We start from the raw sequence: 21,298 nt of genomic DNA, 5'->3' as shown, positions 1-21,298 counted from the left end.
CTGGACTGCATCAATAGGAGTATAGTGTTTAGATCAAGGGACTATTATTATTAATTCTATTCTGTGTTGGTCAGATCTCACTAGAATACTATGTCGAGCCACAATTCAAGAAGGATATTGACAAGCTGGAGCATGACCAATGGTAAAAGGATTGGATTCCTTGTCCTATGAGGAGAGACTTAGGGAGCTGGGTATGTTTAGTTTGGAGAAGAAAGGTTAAGAGGTGGCTTGACAGCCATGTTTAAATATTTGAAGGGATATCACGTTGAAGAGGGAGCAAACAGAATTTATTTTCTCTCTCTATTACATTACAATACATAATTGTGCACAGACACAAGTCAGATCAATTGTATCAGCTTTGTCAATTTCATCCTGAACTAGCTATGTTATGTTAAGGTGAAGATACACTATGTTAGGTGCAAGTAAAATTGACAAGGAAAGTTATTTTTTCAGGAGGAAATTATTTATTACATTTGTATGTTGCCCTTCCCCTTATGGCTCAGTGCAATTGACAAGGGACTGCCACAATAATAATGGTGGTTTGCTGCAGCAGTCCCTTGTCAATTTCCTCCTATAAAAGCAACTTATCTTGTCAGTTTCTCTCTTCTAAGTGTGGACACAGTGTATCTTCACCTTAATGTGGCATTGCTTATTTGGAATGAAATTGACAAAGCTGATACAACCTGGTTCATGTCTGTGCCCTTACATTACATCACTAATGCAATACAGAAGTTTTTTTTTAAAAAAATCCTTTCAAAAATGGAGGACAAGAGGGAGGAGGAAATGACTGAAGGGGAGGTTGGGCAATTAAATAGGTTGTTGATCAAGGTGGATAAGTGGAGCGGAGAAATAAAGACTATTTCAATATGATCACACGCTCAAGGAAAGCTGGCTTGGAAACAGATCAAAATTACTTCATGGTAAAAGTACTCGGGAAAACAGTGTAGGAAAAATTAAGGGAAAATATTTCTGGAACAAAACAGAAGGAAAAACATGCTGAATTAAAATAAAAATATCATTTGCCAGCAAGGTGTATTGCACACAACTTGTGCAGAAACAGCCAGAAAGCAAGCACAGTGTCACAAATTGATCTTTTGAGGTCACTTTCGTAGAACCCTCTTTTATCCAAGTTTGAGAATTGTTCCCCAGAAGAAAGTTACTGTCATCAACCCTATTTCTTCCCTTCAAGGTAAAGGATAGTCTTCAGGAAGAAGGTAATTTCCAACCACAGAGGAGATCAGGAAACTGATAGCTTTGCTGAACTGAGAGGCTTAATTAATTAAATTAAAGATATGTATATTTCTTCATATTCGTTTTAATGAAATTAAGGTAATGGTAATGATCTCTCTCTTTTCTAGTTTGATGGATTGATTTAATTTGTATCCTGCCTTTCCTACATTCAGTGTCAAAAGTACTATGAGCGTAACTGGAATATAGCTGGTGGACTGCATGTTGGACATTGGAGACTTGCTCAGGCATTGCCTTTGTTGGTAGTCTTAGGCTGTTTCTGCATGGGCCAAAAAAGCTGGTAAAAAGCTGGTAAAAACAGCGTTCTAGGCGGGGAGTTCGCATGGCCATAGCTGCAGAAATGACACTGCAGTGATGCGGCAACACTCCAGGGGCCCACAATGGTTAATTCGAAAGTCACTCGCTGAGTGTGTCTTTTCAACAACAGCGCTCTGCAGTCAGTGTTGTGTGAAGTGCCCACTAGGAATTGGTGCCACAGAGCCTGCCCCCCACAATGGCAGCCCACACTGACCAATCCTGGTGCTGAATGCCTGTGATGTATACCCTGGGGGAAAAAGAGCACCGTTTGCAAAGCGCACCCTTGTGAAGCATTGGAGTTCAGCCGATGCTGTACCTGTCTATGGAACACCTGCCCACCCATGTGAATGCTCCATTGCTGCAGCATTGTCAATAACACTGACGGCACAACGGTGTTATTGGCTGTGCAGAAACGGCCTTGGGGTGAAGGATTTCTTCTAAGGGCATTGGTGGATCCTGATTCACAATATGGATGTTGGGAGAGATGAGAGAGATAAATAAGAAGCAAACGTCATATTCTATCTTTAAATATATTCAATTCACATTCAGTAATAATCAGAGTAAAATATATAGGTAGTGCCTGGTTTATAGCGTTGGAATAAAAAGGACACAATCCAGTGTTCTGTTTATGGAATAAGCTGCTTGAGAAAGTGCATTTATATAAATCTGTCAAAGTCTTGCTCCTTTAATTTGGCTTAATAAAGATATAAATGGTTATTTGTTTCCACAATTTAAATTTGCTCATATTCTGTCATATACTGAAGGGATTAGATAATGCTTTTTGTTCTGATTTTTAAAAATAACTTTAAAAAGAATACCACTTGCTGCAGCCATTGCCCTGTTTTTCAGTGATTTGTGTCTGCAGTCTTCTATGTTATCATACACGTCTTTCTCTGTTGCACTTTTTGCGCTTGTATGGCAATCATACAAAACTTCCTGTACATGAGAATGCACATTTGTAGAAAACATATATCAGGAAATTGGCATTAAAGCCAAGCTTTCCACTTCCAAACCTCCAAAGAAAGGGTTTTAGCCCAGGCACAACCTCCCTGTAAGGTAGATAAGTAGCATGACAAATGGGTTCATCAGATTAATAAGAGCACTGCAGAACTTATGTTCAAAGGTTTATTTCAGGCAGGAGCTAAACACAAAACAAACCCTAGTTCTGGCAACAAGAAACAACGCCTACCTAATTCCATTTTAGGATACTAGCTAAAGACCTTTCTCCGGCCACAACACAAAGCAGACCCAACTGGTGATTCCACAGCAGCAGCCTTCTGATCCAGGTTTCTCAGCTGTGCTTCAGTGACTCCTCCAGCTGCAACATCCCAGCCAACTCACCCCCACCCCCACAATAGCTGCTCCTTTTATCTAAACTTCAGCCAATCTCTCTTCCTGCCAGGTGTTTTGGTTTTTTTGAGCAAATTATCTTTCTTCTTGGAACTGGATTGTTTTCAGCTGACTCTTCATCCTTGACTTACATAAATATTTTACAGATTTTACAAGTTTTAGCCCTCAAGAAGATAAATCTTGACAATATCATGAACTGGAAACAAGCACCTGGACCACATAACATAGGAGGGTGCTGAAATAGGGTGGTTAATTGTGGCCTGAGAAATTCCTGGAGATTTGGAGATGGTTCATGGGAGGATGGGGTCTGGGGAGTTACGGCAGGTGTGATGGCGGTGGTCAGGAAGACGTGAGTGCTGGTGACATGTACGGTTTCCAGATCTCCCCCTGTAGCAGGAAATATATCATGAAATGGTGCCTGAGATGCTGGTGGGTGGAAGTGGGGTGAGGATACATGCTGCCATTGCGCTAGTACACTGATATCACTCATGGTGAAAATAAAAAGTGATGTCATGGGATGCTCTAAGATTTGCAAAAACTCAGTGATTTTGCTGTAGAGTTTTGCAACTCCTAGAACACTCCATGATATCACATATAGTTTTCACCAGAAGTGAAGTCAGCATGCTAGCATGATGCTGGTGTGCTAATCCCCATACTCTTAATGAACATAAACCTGGGATTTACCATCTGTGGCCTGGCATTCCTAGTGATGGGATAGAGAAAGGTATATTTTTCTCTTCTTCCCAACTTGTTGGGCTTTTTATCACAGTGATCTCCAACCCTTTTTCACTCACATACCTCTGGACAACCAAGTTGCCTAAAATTGGACCCCCCTATTAACAAACCCATTATGTAATTTTGTTGCATACTCCCAATCTCCCCAGGGATACATGGAACCCAGGTTGGGGACCACTATATTATCAGGACAGAAGGCATATTAGTGCACCTGCCACTTTCTCACATCTTTTGATGCGGGAAAACAGTAAAAAAAATTTTAAAAAGTAAAAAAAAATTACGATGATGATTTTTATTATTTTAGTGGTCAGCTTGTCTGTAGTTCTCAGGGAAATAAGTTCACATGAACTCTTTCTTTTTTCCAGTAAGTCACAGGACTAGTGTAGGAATTGGAAAGATATTTTCAATTTGTTTCATCAGGTTGCTTCTTTCTTCTGTCCAAAAGTAGCCATGACTTGCCAGAAAAGCAGAAAAGCAGTTGAAATGGTAGGCATGGAACTCTTTCTGTAAGGGAGTAAAGACTTAGGCTCCTTATGCACAGCAAGGTTTCCTTGACTTCAAAGAGAATTGGCCAGGGAGCAGAGGCATAGCTGGGGGCGCACGCTGTGTTTTCCACACACACATCCCATGGCGCCCTGCCCCCCTCTCCCTTACCTTAGTGCAGGCTGGAGAAGCGGCCTGTTCCCTTCAGGCTGAAAACAGCCTGGTGGGAACTACACTTCCCATGAGACCCTGGGGCTCACAAGGTCTCCTGGGAAGTGTAGTTCCCACCAGGTCGTTTTCAGCCTGAAGGGAACAGGCCCCTTCTCCAGCCTGCACTGTTTCACAAAGGTAAGTATGTGTGTGGGGTGTGTGTGTGCTGCAGGGGTGGGGGGATGGGGGCACTGCAGGGGGAGGGGTGATTTTCCACCCCCCCGGCACTTGTCCAGTGCAATGTGCACCCCTGGCCCCCTGGTAGCTCCGCCTCTGCCAGGAAGTCTTTGTTTTGGGGCATGTTTGGCATTATTACCCATCGCCCTGTTTGCTGCATGGCAAGTATTACTGATCAGCTGGCTTTTTGCTTGCATCCTGCGGGGAGGGTGTTATGATGTTTCGTGAGTTCTCTATTGAGCATACATGCTTCAATTTTTAATATAATGTTTAATTTTTATTTTTAACCTTATCAATAGATTTAATCTTATATATATAATATTATATATATATTGTGTGTGTGGGGGGGAGTAATGGTGGTGTGCAAACTGCAAAACTGAAAAAGGACAACTTCAATTGCCATTTGCTAAGCTCCCCATGATTGTCTGTCTTCGGATGTGCTGTAAACCAAAGTGTCAAGACTGACAGGTTTTTCAAGTGTGATATGGATTCATTGATTGCTTGTGTATAAAACTATGAGGCTGGAGAAGTCTTAGTTTGTTGATGAAATGCAGGGGCAAATTGGATGTTTGGACTGATCGACTAATCTTATTTTTTACAATTTTTTTAGTATTGGTATCAATTTATCAATCTATCAGTATGGTTATTTAATTTTTTAGATCCAAAAATCTAAAGATATGCAGGAGCAAGGAGGAGCAGGTCAATAGAAACGATAGGGCAGGACAAGAAGCGTGAAGTAATCAACAACAGGGAGGAGGGCAAGGGGGAAAAGTACAAAGCAGCATGAGGGAGTGGGGGGAGGTAAGAGTAGTCAGGCTGGCTGTGGTTGGTGGGAAGAGGTCTGGGACAAAGCTGTGCCCACTGCCAAATCTGTCTCACTCTGGCAGCGAAGCAAAATTTAAATCGTGCTATAAGTGGATTTTCTTGCTGTGGAAAAAGTGGAAAGTGAAAACAGAACTAGGGGAAATATGTCCATATAAGAAATCTTGCTGCAGCTGACACTCACCTTCACCATGTTGCAAATACCTTTTGCATAGTTGGCCTTAGTTTAGAAACATAGAATCATAGAGTTGGAAAAGACCTCCTAGGGCATCTACCGGTAGTCCAATCCCCTGCCTAATGCAGGAAATTCACAATTACCTCTCACTCCACACTCCCAGTGACTCCTACTGTATGCCCAGAGGAAAGCAAGACACCTCTAGGATCCCTGGCCAATCTGGTTTGGAGGAAAATTCCTTTCTGATCTCAAAGCAGCAATTAGCATCTTTCTGGGCATGCAAGAAAGGGCCATGAGAGCTGTGCACTCACTCATCCCTTCCTGTGTCTCATGATCTGCCTAAGTTCACAGAATCAGCCTTGCTATCAAATGGCTATGTAGCCACTGCTTAAAAACCTCCAAAGAAGGAGAACCCACCGCCTCCTGAGAAAGCCTGTTCCGCTTAGGAACCTCTCTGTCAGGAAGTTCTTCCTAATGTTTAGCTGAAAACTCTTTTGATTTAATTTCAACCCATTGGTTCTGGTCCAACCTTTGGGGGTAACAGAAAAAAGCTCCTGCACTTATGCATAAGCCTCTTGTTAATAATAAGACATAGCATTCCTGCAGTTCTCTTAATTAGAAATGGGTCTGGCCCAGTTATATTAAACATTTCCAAGTCAACAACCGTTATGCAACTAGTAGCATTTTAGCATGTGATGGTGGCAATATTTAGTAGAGGCCCAAAGGACTGGAATGTAGTAGTAAAGATAATTATCTGTGTTTCTCCTTTCCCCAAGGTAAAACTTAATGTGTTTTAATAGCTTGCCAAAAGGAGGAAGTTATTGGACAGGCCAAGAGTGTCTGTGATGAATTACCGTAATTAGATTCCTCTTTGTTATAAGAGTTCCATTTCAAAAATTTGCCTGTCTCAAATCTACTGGCAACTTTGAAGTGTTATTCAAATGATATTCAGGGTTTAGAGGAAAGATGTAAGCATTGAACACTGTAATTCTGGCTTTTTAAATGGGTTACAAAAAGCCAAATTAATGTTTGAAAGCTAGATATGAGTGGATATGATTCTTAGAAATACACATTCCTTTTTTCTTAAACTGGTACCTGGTTATAAACTGGTACCTGGTTAGAGAACAGGAGAAAGGTGGGGCAAAAATGAAGTATAGCTGAAGATGGGAAGCAGATAAAAAGTAGGTTGGTGAATGGCTGAGAAGGAGAGAATGAGGTAGGTGAGGTAGGTGAAGGAGGGAGGCTATAGGGGTACTAGGAAGAGGGAAAGAAGAAATATTGTGGGGAGGGGTATAGAGGGGAAAGTTAGGCAGCACAACACATTTCCTTGAGGGTTCCCTATCATACAAATGGGCCTGATCCAATGAAGAACAGCACAAAACAGGGCCACAATTGGCCCATATAGAGGCTGTTGGTGGGGAGAGGGAAAGGTTAAAGACAGGGAGCATATAAAGGGAGGTTTATGGTTGGGTGAAAAGGAGATAGAGTTATCAGTTCCAGATTAGGAAATACCTGCATATTTAGGGGGAACCCTGGAGAGCGAAGGGCTTGAGAAGGGGAGGGACCTCAGAAGGTATAATGCAATAGACTCTACCCTACAAAGCAGCCGTTTTGTTGCCAGCCTCCAGAATTACCATTGCTCTCCAGAGGACAGAGATAAGTTCTCCCGGAGAAAATGGCTGCTCTGGAAGGTGGACTCCAGAGCAATATACCTGGCTGAGGTTGCTTCCTTCTCCAAGTTTAGCCCCCAATGCTCCATCCTCAAATCTCCAAGAATTGCTGGCAATCCTAAATAGAAACCAATATGTGTAGTTGGGATATCTATTGTGATTCCAGGAGATCTCTAGGCCCCACCTGGGGTTGGAAACTCTAGAGAAGGAAGCAGGAAAAGGGGAGAGATTATGGGGACTTTCAGGAAAGAGAAAATAGTGGCAGAGGGGAAAATGAGATGTGTCCCAGAAGTCGTTGTGGGTTCCCACTTGTAATAAAAAAAACCCCCTACTTTACATTTATACTGAATTGGCGGTGAATGCGATCTTTGGGTTTTGATGGATCTCTGAATGAAAACATCATCTGTGTTCACAGTGGCAATGAAAAAGGGGTACTGTATTAGGTATGAAATTTAATTGGCCAATATCATAACACCTCTGTACACCTGTGGTATTGCTGCACTGGGAAAACTACATAGTTCTGTTTGCCCTGCCTCTACAAAGATTCCATAAAACTAGAAATGGTGCCAAAGGGGGCAAGCAAAGTGAGGAATTGGAGCACCTTACTATAAAGACAAACTAAAGAAACTGGGGCTTTTGGGTTTAGGAAGAAAAAGATAACTTGAAGCAGAACTAGTGATGAGACTCCCAAACTCATATAAGCAGGAGGATTGAGGGTGTTGCCTGTTTGTAACAGCAAAAAGAGCATACAAAAGATGGGTACCAAACCTTCCCCTCTTTCATGCCTTATTTTCCATTGGTCAATTGATCCAAGTGTTCATTCCCCTTCCTGATTCACTGGTTAGCCTTTGAAAACCTGTAAGTATCTCCTCCTTAGCCTGAGGCAACATCAAGATGATAATGCCAATTTGCCTTTTCAGTTAGATTTAAGGAGTCTGATTGGCTAGCTACTTTTCAGATTTCTTTCTGGCCCAATGAAGCCATCTAAAGGGCTGTGACAATGTATGGATAGGGTTTTGAATATTTGCTGTTATTCTTTATTAGACCAGTCATAATGAAAATTATAATGGAAGGGTTATAATTGATAGTGTGTGTAGATATAACCCTAGGTGTGTTTTCTGGCTTCTTCATTCATCGGTATGGTAGGGATAGGGCTGACAATATAGCCCTGCAATATGTTTGACATCTGTTCAGAATGGTGGACTACTTTGACCAAGTTCCATCATGGTGTGAGCTCCCTTTATGCCTGAAAAGTCCAGTTATAAAGCTGACATTGTGGTGAACATGTATTCGTCTTCACTGCCTGCAGATGTAAACATAGCCACTTATGTATTGTCGAAGACTTTCACGGCCGGATTCAACTGGTTTTGGTGGGTTTTTGGTGGGTTTTCTGGGCTGTGTGGCTGTGGTTATTTGCTGAACGTAGCATCTGCTATATTTTCCTGGTAGGTTTGAAGATGGTTTGTAGGTTATGTTTCTTCATCAGGTTCCCTATTTGATCAGTGATTCCCTTGATGTATGGTAGAAATATTTTTCCTCTGGTGGGCTGTTTCTCCTCAGTCCTCTGGGCTTCTCTTGGTCTTAAAACTCTTCTGATTTCTGTTGTGGAGTAGCCATTAGCCTGCAGAGCCCACTCTAGACAAGAGAGACCCCCTCACTTCTGCAGGAGTCTATCACATACCCTGCAGCGGTAGAAAGGTCTACATAGGAACCACAAAATGCAGCATTCAAACTCGTATTAAGGAGCACGAAAGACACTGTTGGCTTAACGATCCTGAAAAATCTGCAGTTGCAGAACATGTCTTAAACAGAACTGGACATAACATTTTATTTGAAAACACTGAAATTCTGAACAATTCAGAAGGTTACTTCGTCAGACTGCACAGGGAGGCCATTGAAATTCACAAACACCAAGACAATTTCAACAAGAAAGAGAAGACTTTGAAAATTAGCAAAGCTTGACTACCAGTACTTAAAAACACCAAAAGCAAACCCCAAGGGCATGGTAAGTTCATGAACAATGGACTCCACCCAAACACAGGATTTGCATTCACCAATACTACTGTTGCTGCAGGGCATGAACATGTGAATCACTACCTGGACTGATAAGCCCCACCTGCAATACAATACTATCAACCACATCTTTGCAGAACAAGTTCCACCCAAACACTTACTGATTGGTTCCCCACCCTGGGACATGGACAATATATACCCCAAACATTTCCTTCTCTCTGGACACAGTGTGGAACAGACTTCCCTCTGTGATATACCTCTGAAGATGCCAGATGCAAGCGAAACGTTAGGAACAAGATCCACCAGACCATGGCCACACAGCCCGGAAAAGAACCAATAGCCACTTATATCTGTAGTATAATTTTTATACTACTACATTGTGGAGTTCAGGACAGTGTGCAGTGTAAATGTTATTGCATGTTATAATCACAACAAGACTGTCAGGTAGGTTAAGCTGAGAGGAAGTGACTAATCCAAGATCTCCTGTGAGCTTTGAGGCTGATTTCACACTGACACTATATATTGCTAAATGGTTGAGATGAAATCCACAGAATATTTGGTAGAGCGGTGTCCTTAGTGGTTTCTTTGCTTGTTTTACTGATTCTTTATTTACTGCAATCAATACAACACTAGCATTCCTTACAGTGCAGTATAAACACAGCCAGAACTTCCCAAGTCTGTTTTAGTTAATGATCTTAGAAGGATGTAGCTCTGTTTGGGATCATTTGATTTGAGTCCAGGAGCACCTTAGGGACCACCAAGATGTTTGACTCTCAAAAGCTCTGAAAGTCTTGTTGATCTCTAAGGTACTACTGGATGAAACTGGACTTGAATTTAGCTCTTCTACTGCATACCAGCAAGGCTACACTCTGAAACTATCTATTTAGGATTGCACCATTAGGTGTTAGCCAGAGATAAGATAGACTCCTGCCTTCTTATGAATCATTCACATTTTGAAAAAATCTTCCTTATAGATTAGGTACTTAATCATAACTGACCGTTCCCAGATGTGTTCTTGCCATGCACTGCATCAATTCATAGTTTTGCTTAAGTTTGTGCAAACAAATGTTAAAATCCATATAATTTTTATTTACCCAGACTCTTGACTCTGACTGTACACAAGGGACTGGTTTGCAGGGAAGACAACGGCATGTTCATGTAGCTATTTATAATGTGGATCACTACTGTAGAAAACAAATTTATGCTAGCTTGTTATAGCTTGTGACAGGAGAGCTCCCCAAGGCTCCCTGCAAAATGGGCATGGTAAGGAGAAGTGTATTCAATGAGCATTTGGAAAAGCTTTCCCAGCAAATTGTGCTGATGTGTATTAATGGTGCTGTGCTCATGAACACCATCAAACTGTCCTCTGAATATCATGATTTGGTTTCATCATATAGCACCAGTCATGCTTGGATCCAGCAGAGGAATTTCCACAAGTGGAAAGGGAAGATAATAATTGTCAATTCCCTTTCTTGTTTCAGGCTGCTGACTCTACCCCAGTGCTGTTCCTGAAGGTCTCCTTTCCTCCAGAAACAGCAATCAGGGGCATTTTGGGGTCAGTGGGAGGAGAGATTCACAGAAGTCTCCCTACACAGCCGGTAATCTCCTTTGTCTACAGAAATCCGTGCTGGATCCAAAATTGGAAGTTCATCCTCCAAGCACATGCAGGAATAAGAAGAAGGTTTAGATGTGGTTCAGAACCCAGGCACACAGTTCATCTGCAAGAAACAATCCAGAGAACTGACCTAGATAAAGACAATACTATCAAACAAAAAGCTTCTTGATTCAGTAAATCCTAGCTTTTTCACATGAGGAGATACAAGGAAAAAAAGGCATATCTTCACAAGGGAAGCAGCAGGAGACTTAAAAAAAAGAAAGAAAACTGGGAATTCTGAAAACCTGTTGCACCTATCATGACAACAATATATTGAGATGGTGGTATGTGGGTGTGGCCAATTCCAGGGTACTGGGGCAGGGAAACGTTGAGGAAATGGCCATGTGGTAGCCCCTGTGCTGAAGTGTTTAATCTGCAGCTGCACCAGCAATGGGGAAACCACAAAAATCCCATCACTTTTGCTACTGCAGGCATTAATGTTCATGTTGTATAAAATATGACTGAGTCTTTTAAAAAGATATGTCAGTAAAATCAGTCCTAGTGATACAAGAGCTTCTTATTCAGTACTACTAAATAAACAGAACCCTAACTTGCCCACTTGAGTTATATTAGCTGAAGGTACAAGGGTAAACTGGGAGAGGTTTTCTTTGCAGATTTACTGTTAAACATAATTGTGACATGAAGTTTTTGTGAGCTGGAACCAACTTCATTAATGAAGTGTCCTATACTGGTAGACATTCATGTGTGTGTCAGTAGAAATTACAAAATTAGACATGTGGCTTTAGAAAGAAATACTGAGATGCATAGACTATGCAAGCTGAGCAGATTGTATAATAGGAATCATCGGGGGCTGATGCAGATAAAACAGAGTAATTTCCAGAATCTTTAATAGACATAAGAGGAGGGCATTTTTTAGAGAATCAGCTGGACTGGAAAGATATGAGGAAAGCTGCTCCTGCTTTTTACAGCTTATATATAGTATTGCCAAGTTTGAAATTCCTGGAGATTAGGGATGGAGCCTGGGGAGGGCAGGTGTTGGGGAGGGGAGGGATCCCAGTGGGGTATAATTCCATAGAGTTCACTCTCTAAAGCAGCTATTTTCTCCATGGAAACCGGTCTCTCTAGTTTTTTCTGCCTCACTGTTACCTTGTGTCCATAGTGCTTCTGACTGGCAGCAGTCTCAGAACAGCCAAAAAGAAATTCTACCTCACGATACATAAATAATTTATTGAATCAACTACTATAAGAGGTAAACACCCACTGGTTAAGAAAAGGGTGTATTCAAAAGGGGATTAGACAGACTCATGCAGGTAGCTATTAACTATGGTGGATTCTGCACAGCAAATGTATAATGGGTTGCAATCAGTGATGGGATTCTATTAATCTAGTTCGGTATATTCCTCCCTGTCGCCGCTTCCCTTTCCCCTGCCTCACACTTACCCAGCTTCTGTGGAAGGGGCCGGGCTTCTTTCACTGCCAGGCTTCTCCAGGGCTCTGAAAGGCCCCAGGGTGAGAAGTGAGGGGCATTTCAAAGCTCCAGAGAAGCCTGGTGCCTCGGTGGCAGGCTTCTCTGGGGCTCTAACAGCCCCCTTGCTCCCGTTTGCCAGTGTGGGAAGCGAGAGGCCTTTCAAAGCCCTGGAGAAGCCTGGTGCCTTGGTAGCAGGCTTCTCTGGGGCTCTAACAGTCCATTCGCTTTGCCTTTCCCTGGGGTGGTGGGATTCAGCCAGTTTGGCGAACCAAGCAACAATTTAGCTATCGGTTCTGCCAAACTGGTGAATCCCACCACTGGTTGCAATCATTATTTGTTCACAAAAAGTACTGTGGGGGCAACAATTGGAAGCCATGGAAATTGGAGGCCATGGACGCTTCTCTCTCTCTTTAATTTCCTGGAACACATGTGTAGATATGGAGGAATACAGAAATGAACCTCCCAACCATGCAGATCATCCCACAATACGATTAGTGCAACATGCAAAATAAAAAAAGAAAAAGGACTTCCATGCAACAGCAGGGCAATAATGAACATTTTACTGTGGTAGGTAAATTCACCCTGACTGTGGATGAAAGGGAGGGAAATAATTTGCCTCCTGCCTTGCTGTTTGCACTCCAATCTGGTATTTTGCAAAAAGAATGACTGCTTTAGCGTTTTTCAAAAATCCCGAGTTGAGGGAAATAAAACGGGGCAAACTTGTTTTGAGGATGGGACGTATGTGAAGTGTTGTCCCCTCCCCCCCCCCGCCCCCATTGCGCTCTGCAGTGGTTATATTTGCCCTGGGTGGAATCTACCTCTATTGGCTAAATAAAACCTTGATGTTTAGAGTCAGCACATGTTTGAATGTCATTGCTGGGGACAACTACAATTTCACAGAAACATTTGAGTAACCATTGTGGGAAACAGGGTGTTAGACTGGTCAGATATTTGATTTGATTCTTATAAAGGATACAGTGTATATAGTTCCCTTAGCCATTTTACAGAGGGATGTAAATATATAATTTTAATGATTCCACTGTTTCTTCTGCATTTTAAGTAAGCTACTAAATTATTAAAGTGTGTGAGAAGAAAGAAAAATGGATTTTTCCAGTAGTGCAGGAAAAGCATTCTGTTCATGTCCAGAACTATTTTTTCCCCAGAGCTTAACCTGTGCTGAAAACAAGTTCTTGGGTTAAACTCTAGTGACATTTTGATACAAATTGAGTGAGTAGGTGCAAAGGTCAACAGTACTAGAGACAGATTCTAGAAGGGGAAGCCAGGTCAGTTTGTTTTGTAAGGCAGCCTTTCCCCACTGCAGGAAGCTAGTTGGCTCTAAGATAAGAGGAAGGCCTCCCGTTGGCCAGTACTACCTTGTCATGCAGGCAAGCTTGACCATCAGGCAGTTATACAGTGCTGGCCCTTGAGCTTAGGAATCTCTGTAAAAGGCTTCACAGAGGTAGAAGCCAGTTCCCAGTCAGTTACTTTCTGTTTTTATAGCACTACATTTCTATTTGCTGTTTTCCCTACTGTTAGGAGATCCACTGCTTCTGTAGGCAGACTTTTGGCTGCAATCCTAAAACCACTTATTCAGCCAGTGGGACTAATATAATGGGAAATAGGTAATTTCAGAACTGGAGCCAAGAGTTTAAAATGGAAATAATCACTCTACTAAAATAAAAATGGAACATTATAAGTACATTTGGGAAGTTGGTTAGTGTTTAATGTGCATTTTTATTTGTTTCATAGTTAACATGTAAGAACAAAGATTTTTTTCTAAATATCTATGATTTACCCTGCTTGACTGACTCATTGTTTTCCCCCTTTGTGCTCAATTAACCAGGACCCTGGAGGTTTTTATGGTTTGTTTAAACATCCAGAAGAGGCTGGTTATGTTTTTTAAAAAAAACAAAGAAGAAATGTAATTATGAGAAATTTACAAATTAAAGAAGAAAATGCAGCAGTTCTGTTTTCCGAGAAACATATGTTGATATGAAAAATATACATATTAATAAAATTATATTTTCTACTTCATTAACTAAGCCCAGACTAAAATGATGAAGGAAATGATATTTAAGCATGACTGAACTGAACTTTTTCATAAACCTTAATGACCATAATTATACCATTGTTTATTTTTAAAAATATTCCTTTAAAATACTGTGAATGTAATTTATGTGAGGAAAAAGGCATACAGTGTATTTCTTTCAAGCTGTTAAGTATGCTGACCTTTTCCTCATAAAATATAATTTCAAAAAACCCTGATATTCAGACTTTGACTATATTTAATGCTATTCTTTAGCCTTTCTAATATGTGGGGTTCCTCTGACCCTGGTTGGTTTTCTACCATTTTTCCACCAAGAAAGTTAACGTACTCCTTATATAGTCAATGTAGCCCCCAGAGTTCTCTCTGAATTCACACTGATTCACATGATAGTGCCACCCATGAGGACTTTCATTCAGGCATTCAATCAGAATTATCTGTTGGAAACTTAATTCCTTGGCATACAAGGGCCCAAATTGGATTAGGACCACAATTCATAGAAAGAAAGAGCTTAAACCTACATCATTTTCCTAACTTGAAACAATCTGAGGAGCCACTGTTTGCCTTCAGACATCTATATAAGTCTCTCCAGTGGGCAAGGTGGATACATGGAGCCATTTTAGGCAGGGAAAAGGGCACAGACTTAAGCCCCTTCTTCTCACATGCAGTCCTGATTTGAATTTTGCATACCTGAAAATTAAGGTTTCAGCAGGGAACTCTCAGAGCATGTTTGCTATTAGTCGAGTTGGGCAAAACATGGAGTTTGTGATGGGTGTATCACCAGGCAATATAGATGAGAAATTTGGGTAAAGTTTGCCTTGTGTGAGCAGTTGAGTACTAAACAGATTGTGCTACCAGTCTTGTCCTATTGGTGCCTCTGCTGGGCACATATAAGCCCTCCATTAGTGCACATCTAAGCCCTTTGAAAGTGCATATTTCTGGGGTTCCTACTAGCTGTTAGACAGTCAGAACAAACACCCTGTTTGGGCTCTAGAAGAGGGGTAATTAATTAATAAATATTAATAAAATTAATTAATTAATTACTTCATTCATTCATTCATTCATTCATTCATTCATTCATTCATTCATTTATTAAATGTATAGGCCGCCTCATCCCCGAAGGGCTCGAGGCGGCTCCCAACACGGCTGTTCCCAACAGCAAATAATACAACATAAAAGTTAAACCATTAAAACTCAGCAGCAATCAATAAATTAATTAAAACAACCAGATTGTGTAAACACATGTATACACAGGCGCCCGATCTAAGGCCAAGGAAAAAAGAAAAGGAAAAAAGGGAAGGGAAGGGGAGGAGATAGGGAGGGCCCAAGGTGGAATTTGGGCCCAACCAGGTGGTCCAGGCTGGCAGTTTTGATTTAATGGGGGGCGGTGGAACCGCGGCCAGCCCCTCCAAAAGCCCAGTGGAATAGCTCTGTCTTACAGGCCCTGTGGAACTCGCCAAGGTCCCGCAGGGCCCGGACAGCTGGATGTAGAGCATTCCACCAGGCAGGGGCCCGAGCCGTAAAGGCCCTGGCCCGGGTTGAGGCCAGCCGCATCCTCGCAGGGCCTGGGATCACCAGCAGTTCTGCCGCCATTGATTCTGCTCAAACACTAGCTAGGCAGAAAAGAATGAACATATTCTATGCCCCAGGGTTATATTTTGGAAAAGCATGCTATAAATATTTTAACAAACAAGTAAATAAAGGACATGACACCAGAGAAAACACACAGTGAGAGGATAGGATAATTTAAAACCCACCCATTGACGGAATACTGCATTTGTTATTGCCCTCAGGCATAGATGCTAGCTCAGAGGTATTGTGCTTTGGGAGAGATTAACAATTGCATCTTAGGCAGGTCTACTCAGCATTCTACTTCAGTCTATTTAGTGGGGCTTACTCAATAATTGGATTCAGCAGGTTCGCACCACTTCGGCTGAACTGTTTGTTAAAATGGTGCTTGTAAACAAGTTGTTACGTAAATTATTTGAATTCCATCACTTGGCTTACTCGCAAGAAAGTGCTTTTTGGATTGCACTGCAAATGCTGTGAAAGATTTCCTTTCAGGGTCTCTATAACACACAGTCGATCAATCTTGGTTACCCAGGGGCAGATTGGAATGTCAAAACAGCCCGGGAGCTAGCTGAGCCGGTATTTCTATCTTAAATTACCCTGTATCCCATTTAAGCTCCCTTCCATGATCACTGCCATAGTAGCTAAAGGAGAACTTTCCCCAGGATGATTTGAGCATGATAAGGGTGATCAAGATCTCAAGAACTGCACTTTGGGTCAGGGGAGGAAAAGAGTTGGTGCGTTAAGATGGATTGGAGTGCTACCACCTCGTGTGGGTGTGTGGGAGGAACCAGCCTCCACTGATACATTTTTAAATCAGGCATTTTTCTGTTCTTAACAGAAGCCTTTGGTCTGTCAATAGAAGCTCTCATGTCCCAAATGTGGTGTAATGGTTAGTACTGGAAAAAGACATGGGAACCCAGGTTCAAATCCCTACTGTGTCAAGGAAGTTTGCTGGGTGACCATGGGTCAGTCACAAACTCTCAACCTTATGTATCTCACAGGGTTGTTGTGAGGATAACATGGAAGAGAGGAAAACAATTTAAGCCACTTTTGGTCTACATTTGGGGAAAATATGAGTATAAATGAAGTAAATAAATATGTTTAAAGAGCCTATTTTTCAAAAACTACATAGTGAGGCAAATTAGCATTCCTAAGTGGAGCATTACATCCACTGAACCCCATAGGGTTTGATTGTGGAATACAGGAGAACAGATTCACTATGCCTGTACCATTTCATTTCCCCTACAAATCAGGGAACAAATACCCAGGCTAGTACCAATTCTTAGTCTAAAAAGAAATGCAAACCATGACAAACATCTTGCAACAGCTGCCAGCCAACCTTTTAGAATAAAAGGCAGTTATAAAATTCAAAAGTTGCTAGTTACATAGGTGAGTAACACAGGTGTTTGAAATTGCAAATGAATGTTCATCTCACGGAGTTCATGGACAAGGAGTGCCAGTTGCTTATATTGGAGACTACTTTTCTCAGATGGAGCTCTTCATTCCAGGCATTTTCATCCTTGTCTTAAAAGGAAACTTGCATAATACTTGTAGAGGACATGTCTGAGAATTTAAAGTAATCATCTTTCCAGACGTCATAATTTTAAGGAAGATCCAACTTAAGTTGTCCATTCCTGAAACATTATGATTGTTTTCAACACTCTGAGAATGACGAACACTTATGAAATGATCATTGTTAGCTATGTAGATGTAACTCAGCTTTGGTAGAAGATTTCCATCAACAATGCACATTTCTTTGCATTTATTTTCACTCATATTTCACCCAGTGCGTGTTTTCATGTCAGTATCTCAGATGTGGCTTTCTTTGCAATGGAGAAGTCTACAAAACCTAGATACTTCCATGCTGCCTACAACCAGCCTAAGAAGCAGGCTGCCCATTACACAGGCCACAGAGATGCTGGGGGTGGGGGGAAACCCAGCATCCGCTGTTAGATCTTCCCAAACACAGTATGGCATTGTTGCACTATATAGCAAACTATGGGAATATGGGCTCAGAAACTTTCTACCTTACATGACAGATATCCCACAGCATTACAGCAGGAAGAGTGCTGCAGAATGATTACTCTCGTTGGTGCAATGTGTGATCTAGTTCTGTTAATTTGATATTCTCCAGTCTTTTCTCCAGTCTTTTGGGACCAATGTGGTGAATTCCATTTAAAGAACTGGGCTTCCACCAGTGCATTTCCCACAAGAGTCTTCCTTACTGAATGCCAATCAGGCTAGTGAACTGTTTTTTGTTTAAAAATTGAGGTCATAGGCAGATTCATTGTAGTCCTAGCAATATGAATCTTGGGGGAATTAGAAACACTCATTACATTACAGTTACTCATTACAGTCATCAACATTCCCATGATGGGCATTTCAGTCTTTGTCGTCTTTTTCAGAGAGAGAAAGAGGAAGAGAGAGAGATGGCCCGTGAAACTAGGAAAAAAGATGGATTAGTGATGCCATGTACAGATGCTGTTTATAATCCATTTAGCACATTTTCCAAAGTTACCTGCATGCAGAGAGAATCCTACTGCATGGAAAATTACGTGTTTGAGATTGCTGAGAATGAAATGAAATTCATCCAGATGGTACCAAAACACAAGAAAATGCCACTGACAATTCTTTTTAATGATCACATTTTTATTCTGTTGTTCATCTTTGGCCCTGTGTATGGTTCTTGCCTTCTCCATTTTATCCATACAACAACCCTATGATATGGTTAGGCTAAGACAGGGGTAGGGAACCTGCGGCTCTCCAGATGTTCAGGAACTACAATTCCCATCAGCCCCTACCAGCATGGCCAATTGGCCATGCTGACAGAGGCTGATGGGAATTGTAGTTCCTGAACATCTGGAGAGCCGCAGGTTCCCTACCCCTGGGCTAAGAGAAGATAATTGTCCCAAAGTTACCCTGTGAGTTTTATGCCAGAATGGGAGTTTGAACTAAGGTTATCTAATGTTTTAACCATTATACCACACAATATTTTCTTCTCTTTCTCGTTCTCCTAATCCTTCTCCTCCTTACTAGCTGTCCTTGGTCTGCCATTAGAGATAACAGGAATCAGTGCTGGGATGGCCCCATTCCCATGCAGATTCCACATATCGTGTATGTTGCATCAACATACTTGGCATTCAGAAAACCCACCACATGGGAATGTTATAATTGCCTTCAAAACTTAGGCCCCTTCAGCACATGCAGAATAATGCACTTTCAATCCACTTTCACAATTATTTGCAAGTGGATTTTGCTATTCCACATAGTTGCAAAGTGCATTGAAAGTGGATTGAAAGTGTGTTATTCTGCTTGTGCGGAAGGGGCCTAAGACTCTTACAATGCTAGGCAATGCAGTTATACCCTATGGGCAACCCAATTGGGAGGAGGAATCCCCCTCTGGAGGCATCATGGCCACTTTCCCAAACAGAGGGGCAAATCTGCTGGTGCCCACCCACTGCAGGGGCCTGGGAATGCTGAACTGAGGCACCTAGCTCTGCATTGGTGCTCCTGAACTGTGTCAGCATGAGGGGGGAGTGGCAATGTCAATTCCTGAGGGCAGAGTTGACATTGGTCACCTTCCACTGCCTATTCAGCGCCCTTGTGCTAGCAGAGCCAGCCTCGGAGATACACTGTGTTTTCCGTTCCGTATCTCTGCTTTCCCTAATGGGGGATTATGGAGGGTTTTTGGTTTTTTACTATGAAGGGGGTGGTGCGATGCCAGGGTGGCATTGCCCAGACCTGCCAGCCCACAGTTACTGGGATATACCGGTGAATGTGCTTGTAAGTTCAAACCATCAGCTATCATACCTGCTGTCATCTTTCAGACAGTCTGTTGTTGTGCATCTCCTGTCCTTTGCACCAGTTTACACTTTCTGGAAACTTCTTTTGGGTAAAAACAGAAAGTTAAGAAAAAGATACAAAGACAGAATTATCTGTGTGTCATGCCTAATTTTCCCTTTAGGTTGTGTGTAATGTTTGTTTACACATTAACTTTCTTCCAGGTTCTTCTTTCAATTTAGACTTGCTGTTGCACAGATAATCATACATTTTTTAGGGTTTTCCTCTCCCATATGTTATTTCTGATGAAGAATGGCCTATTTTGAGGGCCAGCCTTATTTGATATGGAGTTTGTTGGCCTGAAGAGTACGGTAATGTAGGATTGCCAGCTGTGGGTGGGATTTGGGGAGGGAAAGGTTGGGGAGAGACTTCAACCAGGTATACTGCCATAGAATCTACATTCCAAAATGGCCATTTTTTCCCAGCTGAACAGATCTCTGTTGCCTGGATACCAATTATAATAGTGGGAGATCGCCAGCTACCACCTGGAGGTTGGCAACCCCAGGATAATGACATCATCATTCTAAAACATTCTTCTTCCTTTTAGAATTTAGCAGGTTGGCAAAGAGCATAACATTCCAGTGAATATCTGGAGATGTATCTGAATTATTTACAATAATTATAAACTTGTACTACAATTTGATATGGGAAAAGATCGGCTGCATTTGCTCACTTTTTACTATTTCATATTTTTAGTGTTATGTTTTTAATGACAGTGTAGTACCCTCTGGGGGCAGCAGAGCATCATATCTAGGGTCCACAGGGCCTTGAAAGCTCCAGACCAGTTGCTAGTTTCTTATGCTTATTTCTTCATTCATAAATGAATGCACCTGAAAGTATGGTCACCCACCTCAGTGTTATACTGCATTACAGGGGAGAAGAGTCACAAAACTGCATCCTACTTCCTTCTCCTCCAGCCAGCCTCCTCCCATTTCCCCCTCCTCCCTTTTGTACCCCCAACTTCACACCTTCTGAGGTTCCCTGGGGCAGACTGCCAAAGCGTCCCAGTTGCTGAGGCTAATCTGACTGCATTCTTCTGCCCCTGGTCCCAACCTGCTCCACACAGGTGAGTGTTGCTGCTCAGCCCAAGAGTGTCTCCTGTCCTGTCACTCAGGTAGGGTTACCAATCCCCTGTTGACACCAATCCACTGGTGGCAGCTGGAGATTTCCTGGTATTACAGCTGATCTCCAAATGATAGTGATTGGAGAAAATGTCTGTTTTGGGAGGTGGACTCTATGACATTATACCCAATTGAAGCTTGACCCTTCCCAAACCCTCCCTTCCTCAGGCTCCCCCCTCCCCCCAAAAAAACTCCAGATATTTCCCAGCCCAGATCTGCAACCCTGCAGGCAGGTTGTTGCTGAGCAACCTACCACAGACAGATTAAGGGTCCTTTAGAGCCGTATTGTGGCAGATGCATTTGGAAAAGAAGTAAACCCAACAAGAAGTTTGTCTTTTATCTATTAAAGTTCTCATTTCTTAAGCATGTGGATTTAGGGTTGTTCGAATGGTTTCCATGTACCATTTGCATAACACTTAACTTTCTCTTGTTTAAAAAGTATGATGATAGGATCTTTG

General features: G+C 41.9%; 1 protein-coding gene across 1 annotated transcript in view; it reads left to right on the top strand.

Moving 5' to 3' along the window:
- The window catches only part of KCNH1 (potassium voltage-gated channel subfamily H member 1), a 299,776-nt gene that overhangs the window by 71,208 nt on the left and 207,270 nt on the right, over positions 1–21,298 (top strand). The gene's annotated exons all lie outside the window — the stretch shown is intronic.

This window comes from Sphaerodactylus townsendi, linkage group LG01 (assembly GCF_021028975.2).
Source record: "Sphaerodactylus townsendi isolate TG3544 linkage group LG01, MPM_Stown_v2.3, whole genome shotgun sequence".
In the NCBI taxonomy this organism is placed as follows: domain Eukaryota; kingdom Metazoa; phylum Chordata; class Lepidosauria; order Squamata; family Sphaerodactylidae; genus Sphaerodactylus; species Sphaerodactylus townsendi.
This window is presented reverse-complemented; position numbering and strand designations above follow the sequence as displayed.